At 55.6% G+C, this 18,005-nt stretch overlaps 1 long non-coding RNA gene across 2 annotated transcripts; it reads left to right on the top strand.

The window, feature by feature from the left end:
• Positions 1 to 4,111: 4,111 nt before the first annotated feature.
• Positions 4,112 to 11,152, top strand: LOC131483637 (uncharacterized). 2 transcript variants are annotated; one of them, XR_009247821.1, is made up of 8 exons: positions 4,112 to 4,349; positions 4,716 to 5,051; positions 5,479 to 7,302; positions 7,425 to 8,109; positions 9,043 to 9,238; positions 9,527 to 9,651; positions 9,913 to 10,072; positions 10,945 to 11,152. It is a non-coding gene; the product is annotated as an uncharacterized LOC131483637 (long non-coding RNA). The 2 variants fall into 2 exon arrangements; XR_009247820.1 differs by having other exon boundaries at positions 5,479 to 8,109.
• Positions 11,153 to 18,005: the final 6,853 nt, after the last annotated feature.

Raw genomic sequence — 18,005 nt, 5'->3', positions numbered from 1 at the left:
GGATGCGGCTCCAGCCGTCTGTGGGACGGCTGAAGCCCGAAGGCATTCCTTGGGGCGCCTGTGCCTGGTGCTCCAGCAGGTGGGGGACCCGGCTGGGCCCCAGGAGGAAGCAGGCACAGGTATGCTGACAGCAAGTTGCGATGGGACTGGCTCCTGCCTGTCAGCCGCCCGCGTGGTCTGCTCTCGCGCCTCCAAAGGGAAGCTGAGCTCTCTGCCCAACCTGACCTCATGTTCTGTTCCTTGTTTCTCCGTGTGTCCGGTAGGGTGAAAGAGAAAAGTCTCCTTTTGAGTTAGCGGCGTGAGGAAAACTGAAAGAAAGGTGGTTCGAGGCTTTGGTGACGTGTGAGTTGCTTTAGAGATTTTCTTTTTTTTTTTTTTTAATTTTTTTTTTCCAACGTTTTTTATTTATTTTTGGGACAGAGAGAGACAGAGCATGAACGGGGGAGGGGCAGAGAGAGAGGGAGACACAGAATCGGAAGCAGGCTCCAGGCTCCGAGCCATCAGCCCAGAGCCTGATGCGGGGCTCGAACTCACGGACCGCGAGATCGTGACCTGGCTGAAGTCGGACGCTTAACCAACTGCGCCACCCAGGCGCCCCGCTTTAGAGATTTTCAAGGAAGCACGTGAGCTTTTCTCAGGCTGGTGAACGGCAGGCGTCGGGCACACGTCATTCTCAGGAGACATCTGCCTCTTTTCTAAATTACTGGGTCAAGAATTTGGTTAGAGAAGAAAGAGAGGAAGAGGAAGGGGGAGGAAGAGGAAGAAAAGGAAGAGAGAGAGGAGGGAGAGGAAGCCGGCTCCCGGCGACAGCGCGTGCACGGGCTGCGGCGGCTGTGGTCCCTTCACGACGACCTCCTGGGTCAGGACAGGGCTCCCCGCCTGCCTCAGCCGCCCCAGCGCTCTGGCAGGTGGGCGAGCCCTGGGAGCCGTGGTGGGACAGCAGGGGACAGCATCGCTCCCACATCTGGACCGAGGTTTCCCCGAAGCGCCCGCCTTCTGTGCACACGGTCCTATTTGGAGGTGCCAGTTTTCACAGACATCTGATGACACGGCTTCGTTTTCAGGTCCCTCAGAAGAGGAGGAACAGACAACGGCAGCCAGAGGAAGCCAGGCACAAGGCTCTGTCTGCTCCCACTCATCCGAGCTGTAAGGACAGGCGAACCGACTGGGCCATTCGCCATGGGCCCTGCAGCTCCCCTGGGGTGGCGGGGGCGTGGAGGGGACAGCCAGGGCACTTCCGGGGGCCCGAGGTTGTGTTTCTTGAGCTGGATGCTCACGTGTATAAAATTTCACCTAGCTGAACACTCTTGGCGTGGGTGTTTTTCTGTAAGTATATTCACTGGCAAGCTAAAGAGAACAAGAGAGAGGGAGGGAGAGAGAGAGAGAGAGAGAGAGAGAGAGAGAGAGAGAGAGAGAGAGAAGGCCAGCACAGCTAAGCCACTCTTCAAATGTTCGGGGTTTCTGCAGACTTGTGTGCTGGCTTGTCCTCTACGGAGGACTTCCTTCCTGCCCCCCATAAAAGTTGTAGTAATGTCTCATGCCCCAAATCAGGAAGAACCTGCTCTTGGATTTCGCAAGGGGGACGTTCTGAAGTCCACTGTCCCATTGTCCACACTGGACCCCTCAAAGTGAACCGGCACCATGATGCGGAGGTCTGGGTGACCCTCGGGCCCCGGGACGCAGAGCAGGGCCCTGTATTCAGCTAATGCGGGCACCTGCACAGACGTGCGTGTGCACTCCCGGCCAAGACCCTCCCCGCCTGTCTCAGAACTAGACTCCGTTCCCCTGACTTCGTCTTGAAGGATCTCCACGTGCGTCACTACAAGGTTCTTCTGAGGAAGACCTGGAATGTGAGATGTAAACTGAGGCCGCAGGGTCCCGCCAGAATCAGGGTGCAGTCCGAGCAACATTCCTCAGGCAGCTCGACGGCCAAAACTCGGGTGAAAACACGACCTTATTTCCCAGAACACGCATCAGGCACGCTGAGTCCCACGCCTCATAAAACCTAGTAAGTAATATCTATCTCCACCTGAAAATAGAATCGGGCTTTAAAACCAGCCCAAAGCTGAGGTGCCTGGGGGGCTCAATCGGTTAAGCGTCCCACTTGAGCTCAGGTCATGATCTTACGGTTCGTGGGTTCAAGCCCCGCCTGGGGCTCTGCGCTGACAGCTCAGAGCCTGCTTCGGATTCTGTGTCTGCCTCTCTCTCTGCCCCTTCCCTGCTCGCGCTCTGTCTCTCTCTCTTTCAAAAATAAATACACATTAAAAAAATTAAAACCAGCCCACAGTTACAAAAAGGCATACAGAGCAAGGAAAGTAGAAAGGTAAATTCTGTTCTCAAATATAAACATCATGCCCACGAGCAAGCGTGGACCCTGTTGGGGAGACCCTGTGAATATCCTCTTGTGCTCTGTCATCCCCTTCAGTGCCCACAATGTCCCCAGGGTAAGTCCTGAGGACTTCAGGATGCCTCCAGAAATACCTCACTGATTCACAGTAAAATCTTTATTTGGCAGACTCTCTCGCGTCACACTTTTCCTAAAGCATCTTAAGGCAAAACTGTCTCCGAGACACAGACTGGGGAGCCGCTCCCAAGCCAGTGAGCTCCCTGAAAGCCGGGGTGACCCCTGCCCACCTGAGTTGGGCGTCATGGACAGGTGAGCATCGATCCCGTTGTGAGTGGAAGACCAGAAACAGGGAGGCGATAGGATTCCCCAGGGCTGTTCATACTTCTGCCTTTACGTCTCAAAAGAGTCAAGAGTGTACAATATTTGAGCCATGAATTCTTCTTTTAATGTTTATTTATGGAGAGAGAGAGAGAGAGAGAGAGAGAGAATGAGTGGGGGAGGGGCAGAGAGAGAGAGAGAGACAGAGAGAGAGAGAATCGCAAGCAGGCTTCGTGCTGCCCGCGCAGAGCCTGACATGGGACTTGAACCCACAAACCGTAAAATCGTGACCTGAACAGAAATCAAGAGTCAGATACTTAACCAACTGAGCCACTCAGGAGCCATAAATTCTTTAAAAGGTGACATGTATCCACGTACATGATATATTTGTAATAAGAAATCCAGGAACGGAGATCAGGAGGCAGTAAGTCCAAGTTCAAGTTCTAATGGCATCGCTTTCTAGTGCTTAATTTTGGGGGTAAATCTTGTCCTCTTCTCTAGGCATCAATGTCCTTCTATATCAGCCCGAAGGAGGGAATCCGATGACCTCTAGGGTCACCTGTGTCTGTTTCAATTCTTCCGGGGTTGTCCTATCTCAGCTTTCAACCCCCCTCAGCAGCGGTGCCTCGTGGGGTCCGACAGTCAGTCCCCACAGGGCCCCAGCCTCCGGGTCCAGCCAGGTCACACCGGTGGGTCTAACTGCTATGAAACTTGAGGTCCGGCAGGCCCAGTGCCTCCCAGGGGTCGTTGAGTGACCCCCGAGTCAGTGGCCGCGAGTGGGTGCAGAGGCCCCCGTCACAGAGCAGTCAGCACTGAACAACGCGGAACGCAGCTTCCCTGGGAGCCAGAGCCCCTTCCCTTCACCGCACGGATTAACGTGCTTTCCCGCCTAGGCAATGCCGTGGGGCTGGACACCGAGGACAGCAAGTGCCGCCTGTGGCTTCCGGCCTCCAGGAAGCAAAGAACGGAGAGGTCACATATCATCGCGAACTGGGTGGGCAGGGGCCTCTTCCGGACTTTCTGCCATAAAAGAAACAGAAAGGGCTGATACCAGTTCTGAGGAAATCACGTATCAGATCGGTGCTCGAGGTGAAGCCTGGTAACTAGAAGCCTCTCTCCTGGTTTCCTGCTGACTTGTCTCTGCTTCCTCCCTGGAGAAACCGAGGCATGTAGCTGGGTCAGTGTGAACCAGGTCCAACGCGTTCAGCAAAGGGCTAATTTTAAACTGCCTCACGGGGCGCCTGGGTGGCTCAGTCGGTTAAGCGTCTGACTTCGGCTCAGGTCATGATCTCGCAGTCTGCGTGGCCCGTGAGTTTGAGCCCCGTGTCGGGCTCTGTGCTGACAGCTCAGAGCCTGGAGCCTGCTTCCGATCCTGTGTCTCCCCCTGTCTCTGCCGCTCCCCTGCTCGTGCTCTCTCTCTCAAAACTATATAAAACATAAAAAAGATTCACACTGCCAAGAAAGAGTTGGAGGTGTGTGCGAGGTGGAGAGGAACGATTCCAGTCCTTCAGGGCAGCCATACTGGACGTCACCAGTCGGGCTATCCCAGGACGGACGTCCAGAAGGGGCCCCGCTGACTGTGTCCCTCTCTTCTTTCCGCAGACGTGATGTGCTCTCAGGTACCTTGCTTGGACTCAAGCCAAACTCGAAGAGAAGGTCCTTCTAAACCCACCCTTTTCAAAGCGTAAGTGGTTCTCTCAGGAAGCTCCCCGCACTGTCTCAAATACCGCCTCTTTCTAGAACGGCTCCCTCATGCCCAGAAGCCTCGCATTTGGGGGCCAGGCAGGAGCTGGGGCTTGAGCATTCCCCACACTCACACATGATCCCCATCAAGTGCCCCCATCCACACTGCCCCTCGACCTTGCTAACATTTGATGCTATTTTCTCAATCTTATGGACACCGGGGACCATCCCGCCCACGCCGACCGTTTGCACGGGGACTGACACAGCCCCAGGCTCCCGGCGAACTCTTGCTACAGATGGTTTGGAGAGGGACACGAAAACTCAATCCGTGTGTTCGGACTGAAATGCAGGCTTTGTTCCCCCTTAGAGAGAAGAGGCGCCCTCCTCCTCCTCCTGGAGGTGAACCAGGAGGCACATGCCTCCCCTGAGGGTCCCAGCCTGGGGACAGGCTGCCCCTCAGAAGAGCTGGGGGCTCAGCGAATAACATGCAGGCCCGAAGAGACTGAGAACTCGCAGAGCAAATCACCCGGAAAGAAGCTCACTGCACTCTGGGTGTTTCTGTTGACAGCAGTAGGATGTGGATTTTCTGTTGCTGAACAGAAGCCTTCTGCTAAAATCGCCTTCAGAAACCTTTGCTGTTCGTAGGCATCCGTGATCGCAAAGAGGTAAAGCCAGTATGCCTGCTACAGAAGTGGCCTCCGAGGTGAGCCCTCACCCCTCCCTCCCGCCAGACTGTCCTCCTATAGATACTCTGGAGCCTCCCAAAAGTCCCATCAGACGCCCCGACTTGTCCTGCACCCTGAGACGGTGGATTCCCGGGCAGGATGGACAGCGTGAAGAATGAGGTGTTCTAGAAGGCTGGTCTGGAGGGATTCCGCAGACCAGTGGCAGCTGGCAGCAACGGAGGCCAAAAGAGAGGAAGGAGGGAGTGCGAGAGCCCCTCCGGGGAGAAATGGCCTGATGGAGTTAGCCGGCGGGCTTTCACAAAGGACGAAATGGGCAGGGTGGGGGGTTTAGCGCCTTGGTTACATGAACCGCGATGCCCGCAGGGTGGTGGAGGCAGCTATCTTGGCCTTAGACGGTCCGCAGCGTCGTCCACTCTTTTAGTTTCGCGCCCTTTGCTTTGGCAGGGGCGGCGTGGGAGCTCCAGCGGGCACACGGGAGAGTGGCGGGCCTGAGAGCGTGAGAAATCACAATTCTGCTCAAAGCAGCGAAGGCAGAGATGGAGAAACCGTTCCTCCTCTTTCACGGCAAACACCCCGCGGGGTCACGGGGCAAATATCACCGGTGCTGACACGTGGCCACGGGGCTTGGCGCCTTACGAGGCAAGCTCAGCCACAAGGCCCTCCCTTCCAGGAGGTGTTCTGGAACACGTGGGGCAGGTCGACCCTCCGCAGAAACGAGCCAGACTACTGCCGTTCGGGAGCTAGAGGCCAAAGCAGCGTCCGGTAGAATCACACTGTCCAACAGCCGGGGAAGCCGTGGAGGAAGCCAGGACGGCCCGTGGCCTCGTGGCCTGGCGCGCAGACCTCCTGTGGGCACCTGTCGGGGCCCTTCCACGTCCGGCGTTGCCACTGTGTACCCCTTTCACTCTGAAAAGGGCCAGATGTGGGCCGCCAGTGATCCGGCCCACCACCTCCAGGACTGACGCGTCTGGGACCGTAGCATCACCGAGTCTTTTTCTTCATTGACAGGGACAGCCTGGAGGAGAGATTGGGGTCCGGTGGAAAGCGACCCCGAGCCTTCCAGCACAGCGTCTCGTGCCTTCAGGGCATGCTGCGGGGCTGGGAGGGGGCCCTCTCTCCCAGGGATGCGTGCTGCGGGCCCTCCCCCCTTCTCTTCTGTGATGGGGGGCGGGGGAGAGCGCCTGCACACGCGGGGGGGTGTGCTGGTTGCCTCCCCCCAGGCACACACCATCCGCACACCGTGCACGCGGGCTGAGCACTCGAAACACAAGCTCGACTGCGGTCCTGGTCTCCCGGGGCCCTCAGAGGTGTGGGGGGCTAGCCTGGGCCAGTGCCGGGCACGGGGTCAGCAACCGTGAGGCAAGGGCAAGGCCTCGGGGGTTCACAGCTGAGGAAGGCAGGAGAGGGGCTGGAAGGTTCTCACGCGGTTGACTGTATGGATTCGGCCAGCGGATGGGGATACTGAGTCACGCCGGGGCCTCCTTGTTCCTCCAGGCAGCTGTGCACGGCTCGACTTCGGGATTTCCCTGTGCACGGGTTACAGAGCAAGGCGGGCATGACCTGTCCAAAGAGGAGAAGGTCAAGGCCCAGGAGAAGAGACCCAGGGCAACTGTCCTGCGCCCCGATCTCCCCCACTGCTGTCCTAGGAGGCAGGAGGGCCCTGCTGGAACCCGTCCCTCTGGTTACTGTCCCATCGACAGCGAATCTTGGCATCCGCACTGCTCCCGGATCCGGACAGCCTCCAGACAGCAGGATGTACCCTCGCTTTGCATTTAGAGCCTGAGCTCCGTCTCTCCTAATCTCTCCACACAGACCGCCGTGCCTGAGACCCCAGCCAGGGCAGAGTGAGGGGCCTGACCCCAAAGGGGCAGTCGGGTATCTGAATGCTGACCTCCTCTTTTGCACTAAAATGCTTGTGTGTTATCAGAGGGGAGCGCACAAGAACGGAACCGCTTGAGCCTCTGCGTCCTCAGGCTGCGGTCGGTCCCTGGGGCACACCGCTAATGGACGCGTTTGCGGACTCGCGTGTCCTTCAGGTCTGCTCACCAGCTCAGGAGCCACCAAGTGGCCGGTTTTGATTTATCAGGTCACTTCAGCACCACACACGGAAGCATCTCGGCAAATCTCCTCTTCCCCTGTCTTGCCTTCCAGACTCTCCCAGGCTCTGGCGGACCAGCGAGGACGAGCACGTCTGGTGGTATCCACTCTCTTGTCGGTGTGCCCCGTCTGTGCGTGTGCGTGTGCAATACCATAGTGGACGAGGATCAGGTTGGGGATCTGAGGGGAGGCTCACTGCGGCCCACGGCCCTCAGCGGTCCGTTTGGCTCTTGGCCACTGAGAGGAGAGAACTACGGTCTCTGGGTAACTCCCTCTCTCTTTGGCCTTGTAAGGAAATATCTAGGGAAGACAGCAGAAGGTGTGTCGGTGAGATTTGCAGGTGGCATCAGAAGGTATGAGAGAAAAGTGGTTTCTTCCCCTGCCCCTCCCTCCCCATCCACCTGGCCCCACCCCCCGGCAGGTAACCTCTCTTTCTTTTTTTTTGTTTTTTGTTTTAAATATTTATTTATTATTGAGAGACAGAGAGACACAGAGCGTGGGCAGAGGAGGGGCGTAGAGAGGGGGAGACACAGAATCCGAAGCAAGCTCCAGGCTCTGAGCCCGACGCGGGGCTCGAACTCACAAACCGCAAGATCGTGACCTGAGCCGAAGTCGGGCGCTTAACCGACTGAGCAAACCCAGGCGCCCCGGTAACCTCTCTTTCTTTCCTCATTTCCCTCTGGCATTTCACCTCCCTCCCTCATCGCCCACTCAACGTATCTGGAACCTACTCTTCACATTTTGTGTGAAGGCCTGAAGATACAAGGATGGATGAGGCCGCATCCCCGCCCGTAAGGTACAAACGGAGGCCATCCAGGAGGATAATCTTGGGTCACGTCACCCCGAGCGCTGGGCAAGGGGAAAACGGAAGCTGAGTCCTTGGCTACTACTTCTTGTAAGTGAACGGTTCCAAGAGGAGAGCCTTCCGAGCTTCCGGCCTTACCTGGAAACCTGCGGGCAGCGCAGGGTGTGAGTCAGGTTTGCAGCTCCTTTTTCTGCCTTCACGCCGCCGGCCGCCCAGAAGGAACTCTCTGAAGCATAGAGTCTTAAGCTCAGGAGATGGTCTCCGTGTGGTTGGTAATGGCCAACCTGCCCAACCCGACCCCCTAAAGATGGTGGGATGGAACCAGGGTTCCCCTGGAAAGGCCTGCCGCCTTCCCACAGAAGCGTGGAAGGAAGGAGGGGCCACCCGGACAGGTTTCCGAACCCAGGCCACTTAGGCCTGGCGTTTTTTTTTTTTTATTAAATTTTTGTTTTAAACGTTTATTTTTGAGACAGAGAGAGACAGAGCATGAACGGGGGAGGGTCATAGAGAGAGGGGGACACAGAATCTGAAACAGGCTCCAGGCTCTGAGCTATCAGCACAGAGCCTGACGCGGGGCTCGAACTCACGGACTGCGAGATCATGACCCGAGCCGAAGTCGGACGCTTAACCGACTGAGCCACCCAGGCGCCCCAGGCCTGGCATTTTTGTCTGCTTCTTATTGAAGTCCACAAGCCAAGCCATGTCACGGGGTGACACTGACGATCAGGAAGCAGACAGAAGACCTGCGTTCACAAGCCCCTTGAATCTGGTGGCTTCTCCGTTAGTCAAGACTGAATTTCCCGAAGCAGACAAGGTCTGGGCGTTTGGAAGGGCTTTTGTTTGCTTGTGTGTTGTGTTTTGTTTTGTTTGATGGGAGGGGGATGTGGGGCAGCTTGGAAGTGACAGAGGGTGACCGTTGACCTTTTACCCAGTTAAGGTCCTAAGGGCCCAGAGCCCAAGCGTGTGAACAGGTGGTTAAGGGACCTGGGAAGCCAAGCCACAGGCTCCCCCTTAGCCCTGCTGATCAGGAAGCATAATGCAGACAATAGTCAATCCATGGAATCCTTGGACAGCCGTGTGGGGGGTTACCTCTCCCGTTCCAGCAGAATTATGGTGGCCAACTGAGAGACGACTGCCAGGAAGACAGGACTTGATGTTTCACAGTCCCTCCCGCCTGGAAGCATGCTTCTTCAGGACTGGGCCCCGCCAGAGACTCAGCCTGACATCCGCAGCTCTCTGTCCCACCTCCGTCACCTCCCTGCAGGCTCCGGGAGGCTTGGCAGCTAGAGGTGATAGACTCTGGTGAGGCTCCAGCCCATCGGAGAGCTTGGTGGCGTCCCCAGGGATGCCAGGGATGGACGTATGCAGGCCCGGTGTGTGCAGGGGCCATTACTGAGGCTCACAAGCCCAGAGAGCCTGGGTGGGGCTGGGGAGACAAATGGGAACCTCTCTTGGGCTTTAGGAACATTTGTTCATGTACAAATTCAACAACCTCAAAGCTGCTGCCTGTGGTTAGCGGGGGGATGGGGGGGGATCTAATGAGGGCCGTTTAGCTAAAGCTGTGTGATCACTTTGTGGAACATTTCTCAGGAAATCGATGTCTGCCAGGAACTCGGAATATGGGTGTGCTCAGCTCTGCACACTACCCCTGATGGTCATGGGATCCCCTGAAACCCACACCACCCGACCCACCCTAAACTCAGCATTTTGGTCAGGTTTGTTTTGCGCTGTCTCATCACAAACCCTGTGGTTTTCAAATGCCTCCTCCCTGCCCTGGTCCACGAGGTTCCTCTATCCCCAGGAGGGTCTGGTGCCCAGAGCCAAAATAAACCCCGGGCATTGGAAAAGAGGGCTGAGAGCCGCGGGTCCTTCTCTCTGTAGGGTACACACACGTACACTGCGTTTCAGCTGCGCACCACGGCCAGCTAAAGGCGTCTCCGTGGCCCTGGCTGCTAACGTTCCGTGAGTTTCTTTAGGTCAGCAGCTGCAGTGGAAAAGACCCCTTTCCTTCAATGGTCACGAACGTGGGTGTCCCTGCCCTACCGCTGCTGGGAAGCAAGGACAAACCATTAACAGACGCTCGAAGTGGGGTGCGGTCCACGAGGTGGGGCTCAAGGACAGTCCTGGCTGGCTTGGGTAAGGGTTCTGCTTTCATTATGTCCCTAAAGGATAAACTGCTAGTGTTCCACAGCCGGGGCTCAGATGCCATCAGTCCTCTCCTGTAATAACCCACTGCAAGATACAGAATCTTCGTTAAGTAAGCAGATATTTATCATAACTGAGATTCAAATAGGAGCCTGAATAGCAATTGATTTTCATTCTTCTTGGCTGTGATGTTTTAGCTATTTATTTTTCTTTTTTTTAATGTTTAAAAAAATTTTTTTTCATCTTTGAGGGGGGTGGGGGGAGAGTCAGTGGGGGAGGGGTAGAGAGAGAGAGGGAGACACAGAATCCAAAGCAGGCTCCAGGCTCCAAGAGGTCAGCACAGGGCCTGACGCGGGGCTCGAACTCGTGAACTGTAAGATCGAGACGTGAGCCAAAGTCAGACGCTTGATCGACTGAGCCACCAGGCGCCCCTATGCATTTCTTTTTTTATCTTAAGCCCTAACATCCTTATTATTTTTCAAAGTGTTTAGATAAGGTGAGTCCCCAAAAGGCTGCGGTCACTTATTCCAGTGCCATTCAATGCCCACAGTCAGCAAGGTCTACCAAGGCTCTAACATAAATCGTGTTGGCAACTGAAATAGGCCTGTCTTCTTGGGTGGGTTCCTGTCCCTGTCATTTTGTATGGACCTCACAAGACTTTGTAACCTAAACCGAAGTTGTGGGAAGAAGAAACACTAAGGAGGGTGAGAAAATGGTATCTCGGTAGATGAAGCAAGAGACTAAGTCTCTCACAGACCCGGCATCAGAAGGAAGCTCATGAAATAATTTATCGAGTGACTTCTATAGGCCAGTCCTGTGCTAAACAAGTGCGTATGTATCACATCATTTCGTCCTCCCAACAGCCCTCTGAAGCAGATCTTCTTACCTCAATCCTACAATCAATAGCTGCGGAATCCGTGACTGTGCCAAGGACACACGGCCACTCAGAGGCACAACCGGCTCCAGGCTGGGCCGTCTGCCTGGGCTCCTAGTCCCTGGGGTCCTGGGGTCTGGATCTGGTTCCCTTGGTCATATACTCAGCACCTGACAATAAATTACTTTTCTCCCATGGCTTCAGTCTCCTGAACAGCCCTCCTACAACGAACGTCATCGTCAACCATTGGCTCAAGAACCTCCTGGAATCCAGTGCCTGGTACGTGCTGAGCTCTGTGAATGGGAGGTTCTGCTAAGCTCCCCCACCCCTCGGCCACAGGTATGGTACAGACTGAACACAATGGGGTAGAGGGATCAATACACAGAGCCGGCTCGTGGTTGACACTCCATGGATGGCCCCACCAAGCCTTGCTGGAGAGCCCACGGCCACCAAACTTCTCTTCTTCTGAACACGCTGTGACACTCATTTAGCACGTCTGCTCCCCACCACGACACAGGATCTGCCCCTTACCCATCGAGCCTGGCCCTGGCTCACCTCTGTGTCCTCCAGCATCTAGCAAAGTGCTGACAGCATAGACGAGGCCCCCAAACGTTGCTTAGTCGATCCCCAAAACTCTCTCTACCCACAGCACTGGGCATCCCTCCCCGCCCCCTGCATGGCCGGGGCGTGGTTGATTCTATGTGTGACCTTGACTAGTCTAAGGGAGGCCCCGGAGAGCTGGGAAGGATTATTTTTCTGGTGGAAGTCTCAGGGCGGTTTAGCATTTGAATGGGTGCTCGGAGTGTAGGAGGAGCCTTCCCCCATGGGGGGGATGGGCATGGGGGGGCATCATCAATCCTGAGGGCGCGAATGGAACAAGAGGTAGAGGCAGGGAGAATTAGCTCTCCGAGCTGAGACATCCACTTTGTCCCACCCTCAGAGGGACGCTGTTTCCCAAGCCTGGCCCTTGGGTTTGAAGCGGAACTATGGCGTCCAGCCTGCAGGTGGTGGGATTTCTCACGTCCTTAATGGCAAGAACGAGTTCTTCTGTGTATCCTGTGTGTCCCGTTGGTGCTGTTTTTTCCTAGGCTTCCTCACCTAATACACTGAGTCCTTCTCTCTCTCTTCCCACCAAAGCCACTGAGACCATCAACCCCCTTGGCACAGAATGACGCAATTCTCTTCTTTGAATAACTGCAGGGTGGTTGTTGTTGTTGTTGTTGTTTTCCAGTCATTTTTGTCCTGAGAGATCTCAAGTGTTCTTAAGGACTCTTGAAGCTCGAGGAGACTTCTGTTGTATCGGCTGTCGGGGGAACCTTGCGGTCCCTCCGCTGTCGGTGAGCAAACATCAGATCCAGGCGTCTTTAGGAAAGGGGGTGGGTGGTTTGAGTTTTCTTTGGCTTTGGGACCGGGCAGAGACCCCCAGGTACCCCTGGAGGCCGTGGGGGGAGGGGGCGATGAGATCATGTCTGCAGAGGCCCGCAGCCCCTTGGAAGGAGGTCCCTCTGTAAGTTCTTGGAAAAGCCTCCCCTTCTAGCCATTTCTGCTCACACCGGCTCGGTTTTCCTGGTCTGGCTGCCGCTACAAATAGCCTGCGTGCTCTCGCCAAGTTTCCGTCTGCTTGCCCTTTGCTCTCTTCTCATGGTTGGGTTTCTCCCCTCGGGACCAGGTGTATGTCTGACACATGAGCCTGGGGGTAAAACTGTGTGGTCTCCCCCCATCCCCGTTACTTAATCCTTCAGATAACTCTAATATAAAGGGTGTTTGGGGATTGGAGGAACATGTTTTGTTTTTTCATTTGAACGCATTCCCTCCCTCTATCCGGATACAGGAGCCTGGGAAGGGAGGGAGAAGGTACGTTTTCTCAGTAGGAGATGTTTGCCCGTGATTTGGGATTTGGGGACAGTCCTCTTTGGGCTCCTTCTCAGTGCACTGGTGGGGACGGAGGCAGGGAGGCCCTATGACTCCCTCAACAGCCCCACCCGGGACCCCACGGGACTGGGCTCCAGTCTGGATTCTCCTGTGGATTTTCTTGGGGGTTGACGGAAAATCCTTTACATCTTTAGTTTGGATCCTCTCACCTGCAAGATAGTCACTGTCAGCTTTCCACAGTTTTCCCTGTGGACAAGAAGGTACTCAGGTGGAAGTCACTGACCCAAGGAGGTTGGGCGGGGGGGTGCGGGGCAGAGGGAGTGGGAGCTCCCCAGCTGGTGGGGAAGGGTGCGGGCCCTGCGGCCAATGCATGGGCTGGCTGGGGCGGCAGACAGGGATGCAGGTGGCTGCAGGCAGCTGGGACAGGGAGGGGTGGACAGGTAAGTTGGGGCAGGCAGCAGGACCTCGAATAACAGGCCAAGGACATTGGGATTTGCTCTGAGGACCAAAGGTCCTCAGCAGGATGTCAAGGGGGCTTGGTGAGACTACAGACAGGAAGATTCGGCCAACGCCTGGGGGAGAGGGTGGCCCTCACATACATGACATTAAAAGAGGGCCCAGGGGGGCCCCTGGGTGGCTCAGTCCACTAAGCATTCGACTCTTGGTTTCAGCTCAGGTCATGATCTCACAGTATGTGAGTTCAAGCCCCACACTGGGCTCTGTGCTGACAGTGCAGAGCCTGCTTGGGATTCTCTCTCTCTCTCCCTCTCCCCCCAAAATAAATAAATAAACTTCAAAAAACAGTTTAAAAAAAGAAGAAGGAGAAGAAGGAGAAGAAGAGGGCCCAGTGGAAACCCAACAACTTTGAGACGTCAAGGCAAGAAGGAGCCTTGACCTCTGGAGACAGGGCTGGAGCCAGAAGGAGGATTTCTGAAGGAAGGAAGAGTGCTATGCTTCAGAGCGAGATCCTCGCCCCGATGCTGGACGGTGGTCACGCAACTGAACCAGCACAGTGACCTCGCCCCATCACCCAAGGGCGGGAGGGGGAGGGCAGGGCAGGGCAGGACTCGGCATTCTGCTTTGAAGGGAAGGCCAAGGCGCCATAAAGCAGGGGCCCTTGGTGGCTGACCGTCTTTTCCGCACCGTGAGGTGGAACGGGGCCATGGCTACTGCGGGCCTCAGTTGTACACCTTAAACGGACACGATGTTCTACGTCAAGCGGGCCTCAGGGAGGCCGAGGGGTGCGGCAGGGTGGGGTTCTGGAGTCCCACCAACATCCAGGATGGAATCCCAACTCCACCTCTACTTCTCTGGACCTCTGCTCCCTCACTAGCAAACTGGCCATCCTGGTAACACCTACTCTGTAGAGACAGTCTGAGCACGCGTAAAACACTGAGCGCCACACCTGGTATTTTGTGAGACCACCATAAAATGAAAATCGAATAATAATGAGCCTCTTGAGATTGCGGAGGTAAGAACGGCAATTACCCTTGCGTTCCCGATGAGGCAATGAACCTTAGAAGGTTAAACAATGTGCAGAATGGCAGGGCCGTGCAAGGGTAATGCTCGGGAGGCTGGCCCCCCTTCTCATACTCGGGTCAGGGAGGAGGGATGTGCCGGCCTGAGCCTTACGCGGTGTCTGGTGTTCAAAAGGAGGGGGACAAAAGCTATGGAGGGCCATGTGCTGGAGGCTGATTTCCTGGAGGGCTCAGGTGGGCAGAATTAGGGCTCCGCCGGCTCCGTGAGACCACACACAGCTGCATTTCCACACAGGTTGTGGGAGGCGCTGGATTTTCCTCTCCGGAGCATGGGCCCCAGGCTGGCGGGCGAGCTCTGGGTGCAGGCCCCGCCACGGTCGCGGCTGCGGTCAAGGCTCCAGCTCCGGGCTGGGCGGTCTCGCAGCAGAGAGGACACAGGAGCCCGAGCCTAGAGACCAAGTCTTTCCAGCCCTACACCTGCAGGTCCACCTGCCAGGCTAAGAAAGAGCCTGGAACAGAGTGAGTGCTCAGGAGATGCTCAAAGCCTGGACGCACGAGTGGGTGAGTGACGCCTTCCTCTCCTGGGTGGCAGGGGTACCGGCCCAGTCTGCGGGGGGTGGGGGGGCCAGCTCCAGGCCCCAGGAAGGGGTCCCGCGCCTCCCCTCCTGCGGGGACCCCTCGGGCTCCAGGTGTGCTAGGGCCGGACCCGCCCTGCCTCCTGGAAAGGTGAGCAAAGAAAGGGGTGCTCCCTTCCCAAAGGAGGCCACGGGCCAGAGAGCTGTCCCCGCCGCACCAGGGGAGGCCCAGGCCCGCTCACTCCCCGACCCTCCCCCCGCCAACTCTGCAGGCCCCCTCCCAGCCCTGCCGCAAGGGGACTGTCCCTCCTGCGGCGCGTTCCCCCGCTTCCCCGGGCAGACCCTCTCCTTACTGGTGCTTTGGAAGTGAACCCAGCTCTGGGCTTTGAGGTCAAGATACATTTTTTAACTTGTCCCCCTTTGTTTTGTGCTGGTGTTAGGGCTGGTTTGGAGCCCCGGCGTTGGGGGAGCAGGTGCGCCGCAGGGGTGGGGGGCGGTGGGCAGGAGGCGTGCAGCGTCCTGGCTCTGTGAGGTCCCTCAGGTGAGCGGGACAGGGACAGACAGGAAGACGCAGGGAGCCCTTAATGCGAGTACTCGGCGTCCGTGTTCTGGAGTGACCCCTGGTGCCTGGGGTCGTTGAGGGGCAGGACGCAGGCCTCCCCCCAGGGCCGATGGGGGTGGAGGGGGCGGGGATGTGTGCGGCCCCAGACTAAACAGGAGACTGGAAACGCTGGCTCACAACGAGGCTATTTTTACATCCTCCATATGCCAGAATTCCAAGGCACTGAGATACGATTTAAAACAAAAAGAAACAAAAAAAGAAAGGGTAGAAGAAAAAAAAATAAAGAACACCCACTAATGAAAACTGTTCTTTCAACAACATTTCTACGGCCTTATTTCACCTGGCCAGCTGGTTGGGAGAATGGCGATTTCTGGCCCCACCCCAGGCCTAGGGAATCAGTCTCAGGAACAGGGCCTAGAACTCTGTTTTCTTCACCAACACCCCCTCTTGTGCGCCACTGCTGTGGGGGGCTGCTGCTGCCAGCCCCTGGGCCCCGTGCTGGAGACATGGAAACGTTCAAGTACAAGGGCATTCACAGCACCGTGAAGGCACTGCCATTAAAAAGCAACAATCAGCATTTCTCATTGCAACGGTCTCTGAGCAAGGCTAAGGCAGAGCTCTTGTTGGGAGATGAGTTGTTGGATGAGACCGTGGAATTTGCAGTTGGGGCTCGGCCCTCCTCCCATTTTCTGCCCGTACCTCTAAGCCTTAGCAGCAGGAAGGTGGAAGGTTCTAGTTTCCAGGTGCAGAGGGCCTGGCAGCCACCCTGGGAAGCAGGTGAGAGAAGGCAAAGGTTGTGAGGGCCCGAGGACACTGCAGACAGGCTGGGGGCCCAGTGAAAGGCCTCTCTCTTGCAGAGGAGGCAGGTGAGAGCCACAGAGATTCCTTGGGCAAAACTAGGCCTGGGCAGGGAGGACATCAGGCTGGCTCATTGGTGCCCCCATGTGGCCAAACACAAAAGGCCAGGCTGGGGACCCATAGTGCAAGTGCCACTTTGCCCCAACCAACTGGCACCTTTCACCCCTGTGGGTCACTGGCCTTACGCTAAGGAAGCCTTAATTGAGAGTAAGACTCAGGCTATAAATGTGTGTCCTACCCGTGGCTGGCCAATATTTTGGGCTGAACCCTTGGCTCCTTTATGAAAGCTGAGGACACATGGGGGACCCCAAGCTTATAGGAGCAAAACGGTGACATTAAAAAGCTAACCTCCAGGGGCACCTGTGTGGCTCAGTTGGTTAAGTGTCCGACTTCAGCTCAGGTCATGATCTCACGGTTCGTGGGTTCGAGCCCCTTGTCGGGCTCTGTGCTGACAGCTGAGACAGAGCCGGGGGCCTGCTTTGGATTCTGTGCCTCCCTCTCTCTCTGCCCCTCCCCACCCCCTGCTCACACACTGTCTTTCTCTCTCTCAAAAATAAAACATTAAAAACATTTTTTTAAAAAAAGCTAACCTCCAGAACCTCTCCTTTGGTTCTGTCTTCAGCAGTTAACAGAATTCTAGAACAGCCTCTTAGCCACACATCCCAGTGACTAACTTCCTATTCAGTATCAAGGGTTAAGACACACAGGGCCACCTGGTCTCTGTGCACAGTAGGGACAGTGCTTCAGGCCCACAATACTTGTAACGTCGAGCTCTTTTAAAATGAGAAGAAAACATGAATATAATAATAATGAATATATAATAATGAGCCCAGCCTGGATTAAATTCATCTTTGTACCAATACAGTGGTTAATTAAAAAAATTTTTCTTAACAGAGGCAGAGACCATGAGAGCAAAGTGTGTAGGGCTCACAACACTCATAATGTGGGCCTCAACACGACATGCCTCCAGAAAGCTCTTATTAAAGTAAAATTATAGGGGTGTCTGGGTGGCTCAGTTGGTTAAGCATCTGACTTCGGCTCAGGTCATGATCTCACAGTTCATGAGTTCAAGCCCCACGTTGGGCTCTGTGCTGACAGCTCAGAGCCTGGAGCCTGCTTCAGATTCTGTGTGTGTCCCTCTCTCTGTCCTTCCCCTGCTCACACTGTCTCTCTCTGCCTCTCAAAAAAGGAATAAATGTTAAAAAAAAAAAAAAAAAAAAAAAGTTCTAGGGGTGCCTAGGTGGCTCAGTTGGTTAAGCATCCGACTTCGGCTCAGGTCACGATCTTGCCGTTCCCGAGTTCAAGCCCCGTGTCGAGCTCTGTGCTGACAGCTCAGAGCCTGGATCCTGTTTTGGATTCTATGTCTCCCTCTCTTTCCCTGCCCCTCCCTTCCTCATGCTCTGTCTCTGTCTCTCAAAAATAAACATTAAAAAAAATTTTTTTAAATAAAGTAAAATTCTATTTCCAGAGATAAGGAACACGATTAACACATTCTCACCTGTTTGCAAGAAGTTCATTTGTTCTCTGACGCAGGGCAGTCATTTGAGGGAGCGAGGTCAGGCCATGCAGCCAGAAAGGTGAAGTTGTCTGAAGAAGTGATGAAGGGAAGGGAGACACTTAGTGTTGAGACAGGAAAACTCAGAGGGTTGGGCAGATGGACTGTGGGGCACGCAAGCCATCTCCACAGGCGACAAAGCAACAAGAA

Source organism: Neofelis nebulosa, chromosome 8 (genome assembly GCF_028018385.1).
Source record: "Neofelis nebulosa isolate mNeoNeb1 chromosome 8, mNeoNeb1.pri, whole genome shotgun sequence".
Lineage (NCBI taxonomy): Eukaryota > Metazoa > Chordata > Mammalia > Carnivora > Felidae > Neofelis > Neofelis nebulosa.
Note: the sequence above shows the minus strand (reverse complement) of the source record. Positions and strands in the feature narration are given on the sequence as shown.